The sequence below is a fragment of the Aythya fuligula genome, chromosome 2 (assembly GCF_009819795.1).
Source record: "Aythya fuligula isolate bAytFul2 chromosome 2, bAytFul2.pri, whole genome shotgun sequence".
NCBI lineage: Eukaryota > Metazoa > Chordata > Aves > Anseriformes > Anatidae > Aythya > Aythya fuligula.
Window position 1 is genome coordinate 102838271 of NC_045560.1, and position 15548 is coordinate 102853818.

General features: G+C 37.5%; 1 long non-coding RNA gene across 2 annotated transcripts in view; it reads right to left on the reverse strand.

Annotated features, from left to right (window-relative positions):
- Positions 1 to 15548, reverse strand: part of LOC116485807 — a 73535-nt gene that overhangs the window by 52154 nt on the left and 5833 nt on the right. The window contains exon 3 of one of the 2 annotated variants that reach the window (XR_004252898.1): positions 2511 to 2609. The exons of the other annotated variant lie outside the window; for it this stretch is intronic. This is a non-coding gene — a long non-coding RNA (uncharacterized LOC116485807). Of the gene's footprint in view, positions 1 to 2510; positions 2610 to 15548 lie in introns of those variants that run through there. 2 annotated transcript variants of the gene reach the window in all.

Sequence of the window (15548 nt, forward strand, 5' to 3'; positions counted from 1 at the left end):
CCTCTCCTCTTCTCTTTCCTCTTTTTATTTTTTCCCTGTATAATTCTAAATGCATTGACTATCCCCTTTTAGGCTCAGTGAAAGCAGACTACCAACAGCTAACAGAATTCCATAAACAATAAATTAGCTTTAGATTAAGCCTGCTTCCATTATTTTTAAGCCTGTGATAAGAACTGCTTGAAGCTCACTGAGTGCTAAAATTAAATAAAAGCTATCTTTCATGCTTAGTGCACAAAAAGAGAACTGAAATGCACTTTTCAAAAGGGTTTCCAGGAGAATACTGCTTGAAAATGAGTTGCTTTCTTTAAAGGGCAGAACCTTATAATATAGTAAAATGTTCCAGAAGTAGGGTGTCCAGAATTTTATCTGTGGCAAATGCTATATAACCTAGTAGACAAAATCTGCAATGAGTATGTCCTGGCTTTTTGTCACTGTCATAGAAGATGAGTGTAATTCATGTTCAAGAAACATCTAGTCCACTGGTTGCTCAGAGCCAGGCCATCTCTGATGTCAGACCAGCTTGCTTGGGGCTTTTTATAAACCAGGCAGGTTTTGAAAACTCCAAGGACAGAGAGTGCACGGGTCTTTCTGGGCACCTCGGCTACTTTCATGGAGAAACACTTTTCTTTTCTAGACATACTTTTTCTTGCCATAGAGACACTGGGCATAAACTCATAAACTGGGCATAGCTGCAGCTATGTGGCACTGAAACTGTCTCTTCTCCAGGCTGAGCCAGTTCTGGTCCCCCATCATCTCTTCACAGGGCAAGTGCACAAGCCTAAGAGCCCTATTCCAAACTTGTTCCACTTTACAATGTCTTTCTTATATCAGGAGGGCTCAAGATGGGATGCTGTACTCAAGATGTTGTCTAATGTGTTTTGGGTAGAGAGGAAAACCCCGTCTGTGATTTGCTGGCAGTGCTCCTCTTCATGCTGATGGCTGTCCTTGCCATGAGAGCACAAAGCTGGAACATTCTTGGCTCATTGTTTACCAGATTGTCCGGGACCTTTCCTGCAGATCTGTACTTCTCAGCCCATGTCACTGCAGAGGTTTAGAATAATAGGATATCTGAGTTGTGAAGGACCCACAGGAATCATTAAATTCAACTCCTGGGTCCCCAAAAGACCACCCAAAATAAGAAAAATAAAGAACTCAGAACACGTGTCTGAGAGCATTGTCCAAATGCTTCTTGAACTCTGGCAGGCTTGCCTGTCCCAGGGGCAGAACTTGGCATTTGTTCAGTTCAACAAGATTTCTATAGGCCCATTCCTCCACTCTGCCTCAGTCATTCTGGATGGCAGTCCTGCTCTCAAATTTATTGACTAGTTCCCCCAGCTTGTTGTTGTCTGCAGTGTTGATAAGAGTGAGTTCCACTACATCCTCCAGGATACAAGACTGGTAGTCTTCACACAGAACAGTCCCAGGATAGACCTCTGGGGTACTCTGCCTGTTGACCTGTTCATTGCTACCATCTGAACATTACTATGCAAGCTGTTCTTTTATCTAGTTGTCCATCCATCCAGACTGTAATGTCTTAACTTGGATACAAGAATACTCTGAGAGACAGTGTTGAAAACCTTGCTAAAATCAATGTAAATGCAACCTACTGCTCTTCCCTCATTCCTCCACCCCAAATCCCGGCATTTCAGCATATAAAGCAATCAGATGTGTCAGGTGTGATTTACCTTAGGTCAACTGGTACCCTGCTGACTGCTTCCAGGTACTATGTTTAAATGCTACTGTACAGTACTTTGCAAAGATATCACTGTTGGTCATGAACAAGTTGGTACTCAGCCAAATTAGCAATATCAATGGTATATCAGCATTATATTGAAGCCTGACAGAATTATTTATTTTATTTATATATTTTTTTTTGCCTTAGGTTTCTTTTGAGTATCCATTTTAAGGGTCTCCTGCTGCCACTAACAGCAAGCAAACAAAAAATGCCATAGTCACACAGTTATGTGTCTATATTAAGTATACAGTGCTTAATTTTGTAGATAGCCTTTCAAAATGTCATTGTTCAGTTGGAAAAACTGCAACTCTGCTTTTCAATAACTGACCTTTTAACAATTCTTTTGGTTACATATTTTGGTTATGTAGGAGAAGCTTTCAAGCATTGTTTCATGATACAGAAAATCATACTCTTATATTCAATCATATTCCACCTCTTGCCATTAAAATCCTTGAAAAATTATCATTTTCACTGTTTATTGAATGAGGTACCTGTTGCTAAAAATTTAAATTGCTTCAGAGAGGCAAAAATTTGCTACGATTTTTTGAAATAAGTATCAAAACTGCCCTTGCAAAGACAAAGATTAAAATCTCCTGGGGAAAAAAATAATAATAATAATTAAAAAAATACAGTTCTGATAGCTGATATTAATTACAACTTTTGATGATTATAAAATAAGGTACTGCAAGCTTAGTATTATCTTTCCTATGTTTTGTGTCGTAACCTTATGAATTGATTCCTTTAACTCAGTTCCTGCCTATCAAACTACTTACATTCTTCAATATTGAAAATGATATTCTTCTTTCTTCTCATTTGCATTGCTTAAATGAGTCAGCCACAGCTTCTCTGAGGAAGATCTTCAGATGATGTAAATCTTCAGAGGGGGAAAAAAAAATCATACATAAATAGAGATTTATTGATAACCGAAAGACACATATCTGGCTCTTATAGAAGCTACCATACCTTTAGAGTTTTTCAAATGGTACTCTGAATTTCACAAAATGATAGAACTGCTTGGGTTGGACTTTGACGATCATCTAGTTTCAACCCCCCCTGGCATGGATAGGAACACCTTCCAACAGACCAAGTTGCTCAAAGCCCCATCCAATGTGGCCTTGAACACTCCCAGGGATGGGGCTTCCACAGCTTCTCTGAGCAACCTGTTCCTGTGCCTCACCACCCTCTGTGTGAAAAATGTCTTCCTAACATCTAATCTAAATTTCCCCTCTTTTAATTTAAAACCATTCTCCCTGTCATTATCTGACTGAGCAAAAAGTTGTTCTCCATCTTTTTTTATAAAAGATGGAGATGGTTTATAAACCCCTTTAAGTATTGAAAAGCTACAATAAGGTCACCCTGGAGCCTTCTCTTTTCAGGCTAAACATCCCCCAGCTTTCTCAGCCTTTTTCCACAGGTGAAGCACTTCAGCCCTCTGATCAACTTTGTAGCCCTCCTCTGGACCCACTCTAACAGATCCACATTATTTTTGTGGTGGGAGCCCCAGGCTGGGTGCAGGACTCCAAGTGGAACCTCAGGAGAACAGAGCAAAAGTGGACAATCACCTCGCTTGACCTGCTGGCCACTCCTCTTTTGATACAGACCAGGATGAAGTTGGTCTATCAAAGATTGCTTATAGATCTGTTTCCTTTTTTTTTTTTTTTTTTTTTCCTAAGAAATAGAATCTCTTAATGAGACTTCCTAGTACATACTAATGCATTGCTCTTTTTATTTCTACATGTATATTGTGACTGCAACATGACAACTAGAATGGTACACAGTGTATTTAAAGTGTTATTATTTACTTTGTTGTTATTTGTGGCTGGGGAACTGTCCTTCAGATTTTATTCAGTAGTTCTCTTGTTTTATTAAGAAATCTTATAGCTCCATCAAGTTCTATGACAAAGTATTCACATTTTAGCCACCACATCCCTAGATTTTTTATTTGTTCAATATGATCAATGGAATTTGCACCCTTCCTTTCTTCCCTTAATTAAATCTGCTTATTTCAGCTTAATGTTCTTCAGACATGTATAGTATTTTTTTTTCTTTTCATAACGAATTTTGTGGTTTATTGTTTTATATCACTTGGTTGCTCTTTTCTGCCTCTTACTTTCTTTGCAAACAAAAATGAACTCACATGCCTACACATGCATACGAAAGACAGCTTATCCTTCTTTATCTGAACCATTACCAAAGATATCACTTAATGAACAGTCATCATAAGTCCACCATTTTCAAACTCATACTTTAGCTTTTACTCATACTTTTCACATAAAAACATGTGAAGAAGATACTTCCTTAAGCACTGCTCTGTGGACTTCTCTGTGATAGGTTGACCTTGGCTGCCTGCTGGAGGCCCACCCAGCTGCCCTCTCACTCCACTTCCTCAATAGGATGTGGGGAGAAAGCAAAATGAAAAAGCTTGTCTATTAAAATGAAGACAGTGGAATCACTTACCGATTACTACCATGTACAATCCAAATTTATCTTGGGGAATTTTTATTTATTTGTTTGTTTATTTATAACAATTAAAATATGTTGATGAGAAGCAAGGCCAAAACTAAAACACTGTCTTTTGCTCCAACACCAATGCCCTCTTTTTTAAGGCTCAACTTCACTCCTTCATTCCCATTACTTCTACCCATGAGCAGCACAGGGAGGTAGGTAATAGGGTGTCATGATAAGTCCAGAACAGTTCATCTCTGCAGTTCATTTCTCTTTAGTCTTTTCTCCTGTTCCATTTGGATTCCCTCCATGGACTTCAGTCATTCTGAAGAAAACTGCTTCAGCAAGTTCCACCATCTGCAGTTCTTGTCAAGAGAGCCTGTTGTAGCCTGGGTTCCCCATGGACTGCAGGCAAATACCTGCCCCCTTCATTAGCAAACCCATGCCAGCAAAGGCAAACCCATACACCAAAGAAAAGCTCCTTCTGCTAATGAGATAAAAATTCAGAAGATGCAAGATTTGTTTATTTTTAAGTACTCAACAGGCTCTAACTATTAAATACATTAGATACATAAATATCTGTAACTGTCCTCAACTGTACCTGAAAAATAATCCTGAAATAAGTTTTAGCAACTTTTTCATTTCTTTTTTTTTTTTTTTTTTTTTTTTTTTCCTATTATGGGTATGACATGTTTTCATTGATACGTATGATTTCATCTTAGCTGTGTCTGAAATTACAAAATCTATTGTCTTTCTCCTCTCTACTCCACCCAGCCCATTTGCTTCTAAAGGTTTATACTCAAAAAACAAACAAAAACACAAAGCACACAAAGCTTCAAAACAAATTTGTTTGGAATTTTTGACATTGCTTACATAATGGATTAAATGTATTAGCATTATTAAATTCATTTTAAGTAAGTAATGTATGACAATTTTTAGGACTTTTTTCTCATGTATTTTCATAACTTTTTTTTTTTTTTTTTTTGTAACTGAATAAAATGTTTATAAAATTTGTGCATTGGAGCAAAATTAATATTTCCAATCTTTATGAAAATTTGTTTTCCTCATTTTATCAGGTCTATTTTCTATAATTTTCTGTGCAGTAGGTAGTCTTTTGTTTTCCAGCAGAATAAGCAGGTTGTTCCATTTGAGTGTAATATGATACAAAACTGGATCCATACACTGATGTTATTTTCAAATTCAGGACTCTTTACATGAAATAGTAGTTAAGATTTATGTATATCAGTTTCTCCAAAGCAGAAGAGTTACCAAATATATATTTAAAAAGAATTATAATGAAGTGTAATTAATGTGGTAGCATACAGAGTTGGATATTGCAGGTATACATTAAAACAAAACAAAACAAAACAAAACAAAAACATTAAGAATCATTATTTGAAGAAGAAAAGTCACAGTCAATTTCTATCTAAGGTTTTCTGTACATAAAACAAGTTGAACAAAACAGATAACTTCTTTCAAAACATGGTATTTTATTTTATATATTATTTAGAAAGTGAAAGTTTTTATATTATTTAAAAAGAAGTTATTAGAAGTTACTTCATCACATTGCATTGTAGACAAAAGTGTATGAAGACCAGAGGTAGAATGGTATCACCATTCGAAAGTTGTAATATTTTAATTTACTGCTTCCTTTACAGTGGAGTGAATATTCCTCAAATTGCCTGGGACTTTATTTAGTGTCAGTAGTGTCCTCCTATCATGGTATCACCTGGAATAGAGATAACTGTCTTTCAAGTAGCTGGTATGGTGCTGTGATTTAGGATGAGAAGAATGCTGATGGGATGGGTCAGTGGGCAGAGGCCAGTGGGATGAGGTTCAACATGGCTAAGTGCTGAGTCCAGTACTTTGGTCACAACAGCTCCATGCAATGCTACAGGCTTGGGTGAGAGTGGCTCAAAAAGGAACTGGGGTCAATGCTTGCATGAACATGAGCCAGCAGAGTGCCCAGGTGGCCAAGAAGGCCAACAGCATCCTGGCTTATATAAATAGTGTAGCCGGCAGGACCAGGGAGGTGATTGTCCCCCTGTACTCAGCTCTAGTGAGGCCGCACCTCAAGTACTGTGTTCACTTTTGGGCCCCTAACTTCAAGAAAGACATTGAGGCCCTGGAACATGTGCAGAGAAGGGCTACGAAGCTGGTGAAGGGCCTGGAACACAAGTCTTGTGAGGAGTGGCTGACGGAACTGTGGTTATTTAGTCTGCAGAAGAGAAAGCTCAGGGGAGACCTCATTGCTCTCTACAACTACCTAAAAGGAAGGTCTGGGGAGCTGGGCGTCAGCCTCTTCTCACAGATAACCAGTGACAGGACCAGAGGGAATGGCCTCAAATTGCATCAGGGGAGGTTTAGTTTGGAAATTAGGAGACATTTCTTCTCAGAAAGAGTAGTCAGGCATTGGAACGGGTTGTCTGGGAAAGTGGTGGAGTCTCCATCCCTGGGGGTGTTTAAGGAAAGTTTGGATGTGGTACTTAGGAACATGGTTTAGTGGGTGATATTGGTAGCAGGGTGATGGTTGGACCAGATGATTATGAAGGTCTTTTCCAACCTTAATGATTTTATGATTCTATGAATATGATTTCCTCTCAAAAACTTTTCTTTACTACTTCCAGTTCTGAAAAAGCTTGCTGTTTTTAGAATATGCAAAACTACCATTTCTAAATAAAAGTTCCTAAATGTAGAATAATGTCAAAGAGAATATAAAACCCATTCTTCTCTCTGATTACTGAACTGTTATATGTCACCAATAAAAAAGAATTTACAGAGAAAACATTCAACCCTCAGTGCTGATTTTACACTATAAATACTCTATAAGCACTTATTGCAACCTCATTATTGCCAAGTCAATTCATCATGATTAATTTTATTACAACGATTAGCAAATGAATTAAAAATTATTAAGCAATGACTTTAAAATGTTAACTGGTAATCTTTAAATATAACCAAACATCATTTAGGAAGTACATCTGTAATAGATTTCAGGAATTAAAGCCCTAACTCTTTTACAAAGATTTTAGATTTCATAGTAGAGATGAGTTCTTATAGGATGTGAATAAATAACAGCTGTTAAGATTTAAGGACATGCACCTGAGGAATTCTAAAATGTACTATATTCCAGTGCAATTTTGTACATATATAAAAAAATTAAAAAATAAATCTTCATTCTTTGTTCTCTGAACCGCTTCTGCTGCATTTTTATAATGGCAACTAAGGTTGATAGCTTCTGCATGGGAGTAGTTTACTCATAGATCTCACATTCCCCGTCTTTCTATCCCATTCCATAATTTCAACTTTGATGACATAATTCTCATTTAGTCTTCCCTAACTTTATTTTCACTTTTTTTTTTCTTTTTTTTTTTTTTTTTTCTCCCTCACCATATTAATTATATTCTATGTCTTCTTTACAGCTGTTGTGTTAAAGGTTAAAGTAATTGGGAGTGATGATCAATTAGCCATTTTAAGTCCAGTTGTGTTCAAGGTACTGAACTATCACGATTACGGCTTCACAAATAACGTAATACACCCTCAATCTAGTCACATTCCATGAACTACCACAGCCACACTTGAAGAGTTTGGTCATGTTCAGTGAGAACTATCATGGTTAGATTTAATAAGTAGTGCAACTTATTAAAGCAACTGGTACACAGGTTCTTTGGATTGCCTGTGATAAATTCACTGTCTGCAAAGCACATACAGATACCAAAAGCATGAATAACACAGACTGGCCATAAATGCATTAAAAGGTATAAAGCAACTCTATAGAGATTTCTGTTTCACTGGGAGGCACTTGGTATAACCAAGGGTTCAAATCTTGCCCAAAGGTGTCCCAATGGGGAGGTGGAGGTGGGGGTGGGGTGGGGTGGGGGAGAGACTCAGCCTGTCGACTGATCCCAGAAGTTGCAATGGTATCTTCCTTAACATCTCCAGTCTCTTAAGCCAATTTACATTATTTTCTATCTTTTAGGTGGAGCTTGAGTGACTCTAGTCACGCATATCTTGGTTATGATTGGTGAAAAGTTTTCTTGTTTTTAAAGGTATATGCTCTGAGAAATTCAGGGCACATGCTCAGTGAGGGGTGGTCACACCTTGGAGGCAGGTAGCTTTTGGGATGGAGGTGTGTTTTGGCATTATAATGATATTATAATGAGAAAAGTTCACTGAAGTACAACATTTTGTCAGAAACATGACAGGCAAATGGCTCAGGCTAGCAAATGTGCAGCTTATCAGTCTTGGTGTGCACAAGAATAATCAAGTTCCCATCTTATCACAGTGCCTCCACTCTATTCCATGCTCCGTAATGTTCCTCTTAGAGTCACCATACCAGGTTCCCCCAGTGTGATTAACATCTCAGGCTGGATACCTAGGGAACTTCTATGTAGTGAAGCTATGCTCCACCCTGGAAGCTTCCATGCTGTGCCTTTTCTTTAAAATTTGAATGCCAGTTTAATTTCCAAGTCACCTAAGGCAATTATTCCAAAACAGCTTGGTTACTTTTAATCTTTTTCAGAAAGAAAATATAAATCTATGCAGGGAATAATGTCTACACACCAAAATGTTAATATCTTTTAACTAATATTCTCTCAAAATATCAGGAAGGTGTTGAGAACTTTGTTCAGTAGAAATGTCATTGAAGACATAATATTGTGAACAAGTTTATTTCTTCATAACGTATGTGATATAGATCATCACTAGTCATGCATTGTTCCTCTAAGGACATTTGAGAATCGTGGCAATAGCTTGGAGTTTGTATTTAAATATATGTTTTGTTTGTTTGTTTGTTTTTGGTTTTGTTTTTCTGGTAAGCCTTACTAGCAGAGGAAGGGCTAGAAAATAGACCTGATATATTTACGTATTTAATGGAATATATCTGCATTCGTATTTCAAACTAGCAAAAGAAACTTTTTTTTTTTTTTTCATGGTTTTCTTCAGTTTCTTGGTTTTCTTCAGTTTCTCTAGTAATCTGTTTAGTTTTGTGTGTGTGTGTGTGTGATAAGGTTGATAGAAGTACTCATGTTTGTCTTGCCTTATAAATCAAGGTCTAGCTGAGAAACTGAGTTTTTTGCAAAACAACATGATGCATCATTCTTTGTTTTACTTACTGAAACTTGAGAAAAGAACCCTTTTTTTTTGAAATCTAATTCACATTGTTCATGATACTGCAGACCTTATAATAAACAAGTTGCCCTTCAAATGCTGAAGGCTTCCTCATTAAAATCTAAAATCACTTCCCTCTCTCTCTCAACCAAGACCCAATCTGAATCATAATGCATCAATTGCTGTGGTTAATATTCTACTGATTAAAAAGTGATGTGAAACACTTAGGCAATCCCACAACATATGAATTGTCTTTTTAGTGTGATTGTATTACATATAGTATCTGTGAGAGTAGGGAGAAGAAGGGGGTTTATTATAAATCTAAAACAATCATTTTCTACAGATAGGAAATAATTAGATGTTTCCTTGTGACCCTTCTTGTTTAGAAACTCTTAAATATTACTAAGACAAGAAGAAAAATCAAAACATAGATCAAAACCTAAGCAAGCCCCCCTTTCAATTCCTGTATTTTTAAGCCAAGTAACAATTGATAACAGTTGGTTTCAGCTGAAAAATCTGTACTCCATCTTTATCTTGTTTTCTATAAAAAATTACATGCTCATGCTATTGTCTTAAGATATAACCACCTGAAGGTACCTTTAAATTTGTGAGTGTGTTTATTCCAGTAAAAAAGTCCACTTGAAATTTAAAGTTCTGCTCCTGCCTTTGGCACCTGGCAGCTCAAAGTCTCTCTCATCTCTAAACTGCACTGGGAACCATAAAATAGGTATTCCTCAAACTACCACACTTGAAGAAATCAATCCAGCAAGTGTCACAAGGTGACACATACCTTATGTGTTGTGGTCACACTCCAGAGACTGCCAGCTCACCTCTGAAAGATCAGTGAGAGATGTGTTTATATGGGATCCTGTAAGTTTAAATCTTTTGTCTTAACTGATATTCTCCACTTCAGAAGGAATGAATTTTGGAAGAAAAATTAGTACCATAAAGCATCTTCTGTTAAAAAGCTATTTTGTATTATTCCATATATAATTCATAATGTTTTATAAGTGTTTGTATTGAATGTTCACTATACCAATAAAGTATATTGTATTCTCTATACTAATGCATGGGAACTGTGAGCAGTAATCCCAGGTAGAGCTCTAAATTTCTGAAACACCCTGAGAATACTGAATTCTGGACTTTGCTAAATAAAAGGAACAGTGAAATTCAGAAAAGGACTGTTTACTTTGATTCAACTTCCTGTAGCTCCATTACATAGAAGCCCTTGATGTGTTTTAAACTGATAAATGCTTTGTAATACAGTAACAAATGTTGTCAGGTACAATTATCACTTCCGAATAGAAATAAATAAGGTAATAATTATTTCAAGGTAAAATAGAAATAGATTTATTCAGTGAAGAGAATCTTCTGGATTAAAATAATAATAATAATAATAATCAATTTGCAGCTTTAGAAATTGTAACCTATACTTAAGAAATCACAAAAAGATAAGGGTTTATATTAATTACTTGCTTTAATTGTTGAATTCCATTGACTTAAAATGGTATACAAATAAGTACTCTTTTTATAGATATGGGAAAAAATAATCCCTGTATGCTCTGAACTACAGCTGAAAAGATTCCTCTCCATAAGAGAGTTAGAAGCACATGTTCTATATGACGAGTTCAGCTCAATTATGCTATAACTGAGTGAAGTCTGCAATGCGGACAAGACCTGTGTGGGGTATTCAGCAGTTCAAGGACTGAACCATCCAATTTACTGAAGATAATGAAATGTGTCATAATCATTCTCACTGCAAATGCTCATGTGGAGAGGATTTTTCATTGATGACAAACATATGGACTGACAAAGGGAGCAGGTGTGAAATTGACTTAGTTAAAGTAGAGCTTCAAATATAGGCTAACTTCCCTTTGATATGTCAAACTAGTCACAGTTCTGCCCTAAAAAAATCACACAGTATTTAGGGTCACTAATAGTCATCTTAATCACACTTAGTGCTTGCATATGACTTTATGTTTTCAAAGCCTTGTACAGATTTGCATTTCCATCTTATTTCTATGTGGCCTTGCAACTGATGCACAGGACAAGCACTGAAACTGCATGCACATGCCAGAGAGACAGTGCTTTAACAATTTTTAGATTTGTAGGAAAGGTAAGGAAAAGGTAAGAAGGAAGGCTTGATTTCAGATGGGTTCTGGCATTCATAGTCCCTATTGTCAAACAGATAAACTTCAGGAAGAACACGAGTATCTGGAGTTAATAGTCTTTTCCTTCTAGAAATAAACTAGGAAATGACATTGAATCATAACACATCTTCCCTATCATTCTACCATGAATATTCATGGAGAAGAGGAAGATGAAGAGGAGGGTAAAGAGAGAGGTCACAATGCTAGTAACAGAACTGAACAGGTAACACACAAGAAGAGTTGAATAGGTTCAGAGGGCGAACTTGGTTGGAGAAACCAACAAATGTTCAAGAACTGCAAGCAACTTTAGTTTTGCAATTGCATGGACAAAGAAACTAGTATGTGGACTGTCTGCTGCTTGTAATGAGACACAGATGTCATAGTGAGAAAAAGGGGGAGAAATAAGGAGAATAAGGTTTGTTGCTCTTACTGAGCTAGAGAAACAGGCAATAGGAAAAAACACTTGTTAAGAGGAGTCATCCAACAATAAGAGTGTAATCCACTCTGCCAGCTGATGCTTTTCCTTGTGTTTCTGTAAAAGAAAACCTGGCATAGACAGTATAGTACTTTATGGTTATAACCATAACTTTATAGTTATTGTATTTTAACTGCTTCCAGCTCTTTGGTGTTCAAGTTCAATTTTGAATTGATGGACAAAAGTAAGCACAAGAAGAAACGTGTTTGTCCAGGAAAAAAAAAAAAAAAAAAAAAAAAAAATGGGTGGGTGATTGGGTGGTGGAGGGGCATAAGTGAAGTTAAAAACTGAGTTAAAGGCAGAGCTAAAGGGATAGAAACAGAAAACAGAAGTTGCAAGAAAAAAAAAAAAAAAGAAAGAAATAATAGGAAAGAGAAGGAGGGTTTGAAATTATAGTGAAAAACCAGTCATCTCTAATCTACTAACAAACAAACAAACAAAATCAGATAAAAAGTGCAAGAAAGTACAAAAATAAAATCAAATGTGGTATATAATCAGCAATGTTAGAGCATCTTTATATTTATCTATTTCATCAGTACAGTGAGACATTAATTTTCAGTACAGATCCTGGAAAAAAGTTTTCACTCTGTAGTTATCTTCACAGACAAAAGTCCTGAGTTATATTTTGAACAGTTTTATCCTCATAGGATTGGGTCTGAATAATGGAGAGCATGATAGGATGCTCATGCTTACAAATAGTGCCCTTTTCCAACAGAGTAGCTCCCAAACACTACTGTGACAAGTAACAGACTACATTGTACAAAGAAATTTAATGAAAAATGTGACAACTGTGTCTTGATTTAATCAGGTGTGGTTTTCCTTTGTGATTTGTCACTGTGAAAATTCATATATCATTCACTGAGGTATATAGGTGCAGAAAAGGTAAGTATCATAAAATCAGAGAGTCATGCAATGGCTTAGGTTGGAAGGGACCTTAAAGATCACCCAGTTCCACACCCCCTGCCATAGTCACAGAAACCTCCCACTAGATCAGACTGGCAAAGGCCCTGTCCAACCTGGCTTTGAACACCTCCAGGGATGGGGCATCCACAGCTTCTCTGGGTAAAGTAGAATGAAAGCAAGGTGATACAGGATATAAATGCATCTACCTGTGACAGTGTCTCTTCCATAGGTTGCTCTAAGGAAGCTAATTCTGAGTTTCTAAGCTGGTTTGTGCTGCATGAACTACAAGAGATGCCTAGAAGAAATATCTTAATATTCTGTTCTTATTTCAGGGCTCTAGAAGAATATTTCTAGTTTAGTCTGCAACGCTTTGTACAGGTACTTGCATTTCTACTGAAATTGGTTATACGGTTATACTTACGTCCTTGAAGTTGGGGAGTGGAGAGGGGCCGGAAGGAAGGATTCACCTCAAAGTGTAATTGAGGCACCCAGTTTGACAATTATAGCCTCTGTTTGATATGACCACTTACTGAACACAGCTGTTAACCACAAGTGCTAACTTATAGGTTCATTTATTTATTTATTTATCTATCATCTATCCAGTTGTTTTATGTGAGGAATATTGTGTCAAAGTTACAAAACGAGTACCAATACGTGATTGGCACCTCCTGTTGCACCACTAGGATCCCGTTTCAGGAACCTGCAATAATGTCTTCAGCCTTGAAAGAAAGTTGTGTTCCACACGTTAAGCTGCATTTACCCATTTCAGTGTCCTACATTTATTTGTTTATTTATTTATTGATCAGTGAAGTATGCATTGAATATTGTATTCCATCCCACTATTTTAGTGGGTAATTCCAAAAAAAAAAAAAAAAAAAGGTGATTCTTTGCCTACTTCAAAGGCAATTTCAAAAACTGTTCTGAACAGGCTTGCTGAGGCAAGGATAAAAAGACATCCTCCAGAACCATCAGAGCAGCACAGACTCCGCTCAGTGATTACAGTTGCTGGGCTTACCCCACCAAGCGATGGACAGCTAGCAGAAGCCATAATCTGAAACACAGGGAGCGCTGTAGTTGCATCAGGCAGCCACAGCACAAACATCTGACAGGTCTCATCCCTATGCTCTGCCGAGGGGACACCATCTGCAAGGGAAGCCAGGTTAACTGGTAGCCTGGGGGCTACTCACACTGCTGCTGACTGTACTTCCAGCAGTAGAGGGTGAAACACTGAAGGTTTCTGCATAGGACTATTTGTACTGCTGCCTTTGAAGTGACCCCAGGAATATCCCTATAGGGAGGTTAGGCTGAATGGCAAAGTTATTTTAGCTCTGACCTTGCCTGAGGAAGCTGACCTTTGCGTACCACCTCCCCTACACAGTTTGCTCAGTCCTGCATGACATGTTATTCTACTACCTCTGTTGTTGTGGTTCTTGGAGAGTATTAGGTGTCACAGTTAATTTTAATTTTTTATTTTTTAAACTTCTAGGGGAAGAAATATCCTCTTCTACCTGTACCGTATAAATGAGACCTCTGCGGGAATTGCATAACACTCTGAAGCCAAGTGCAAAATGCCTCATAGCTTTGACACATAATACAACTGTTAAATATTAATGGAACAATCTAAGAGACAAAAATCTCTTTATAAATCTGAGAGACATTCTAAAAATAATAAGAACAAATAGTGCAATCCTCAAGCCACTTTGATAGCTTTCAGCCTTTTAAAAATGCATTAGGAAATGTCATACAGTAAAGTTTATCATCAGTCTTGATCTTATTGATCAAGCAGACTCTGTCAGAGACTCTGCATAGTGTCCACATCCATTACAGAGGATTTTACAGAATATTAGAAGCAGTTTAAGCAAATGACTTTACAAAAAGTAAAGTGTCATATATAAAAGCTGAATGAATGGCACTAAAAAGTGTTAATTATTTTCATTGTTTTTCAGAAAATCTGTGAAGGATGCTACCTGGTTAACTATTAGAAACACTCTGCTGAAATTAAAAACAAAGAAACAGACTAAGAAAATAGAAAAATGCACAGTTTTAGCCACACCCTTTAATGTTTTCTCAGACATGAGAAGCAATTTCACTTCAGCACCTCATTTATTTTCACCTTTGTTTTAGGACAGTCCTCAGTTATTGGAAAAATACTTCAGGCACCATTATAGCCAAGGCATGTTCAGTGATGTTAAGAATGTGACTGACTGCTCCGAATGTGACTGACTGCTCCAGCTTCTTGTGCCCAGGCCAAGGCCCCTCCTGCCTGGTTTTTGAGGCCCAGCCTGATGCCCAGAAAACTGCCTCTGCCCAGGCAGGTACATCTGGCTGCCACTGTCCCCTTTGCAGCAGCAAAGCTGCGAATCTGTCCCAGAGGCATGCAGACATGTATGGGACAGTGACATGGCCAGTCACACAGTCTGCCACAGAGAAATCTGCCTTCAACAATGCCTACGCCCAGGACCCACATAAAACATAGATAGCCATCTCTTCCCCATCTTAGGCCAGCAGAGATAGCAGGTCCCTGATGAGAGCACACACTCGAGATCTCCAGGCTCAACAGCACACACAAATTCATGCACACCCCAAACACGGCCATTATACCCACCTGGCACCCCTGCCCATATCCCAGACCCTTCTGCATACACACAGCACCACAGACAGCACTTGCACACTCATCTCTCATGCATGCTTCATACACAATTGTTGGCCCCATTTTATACTCTTTTCTGCC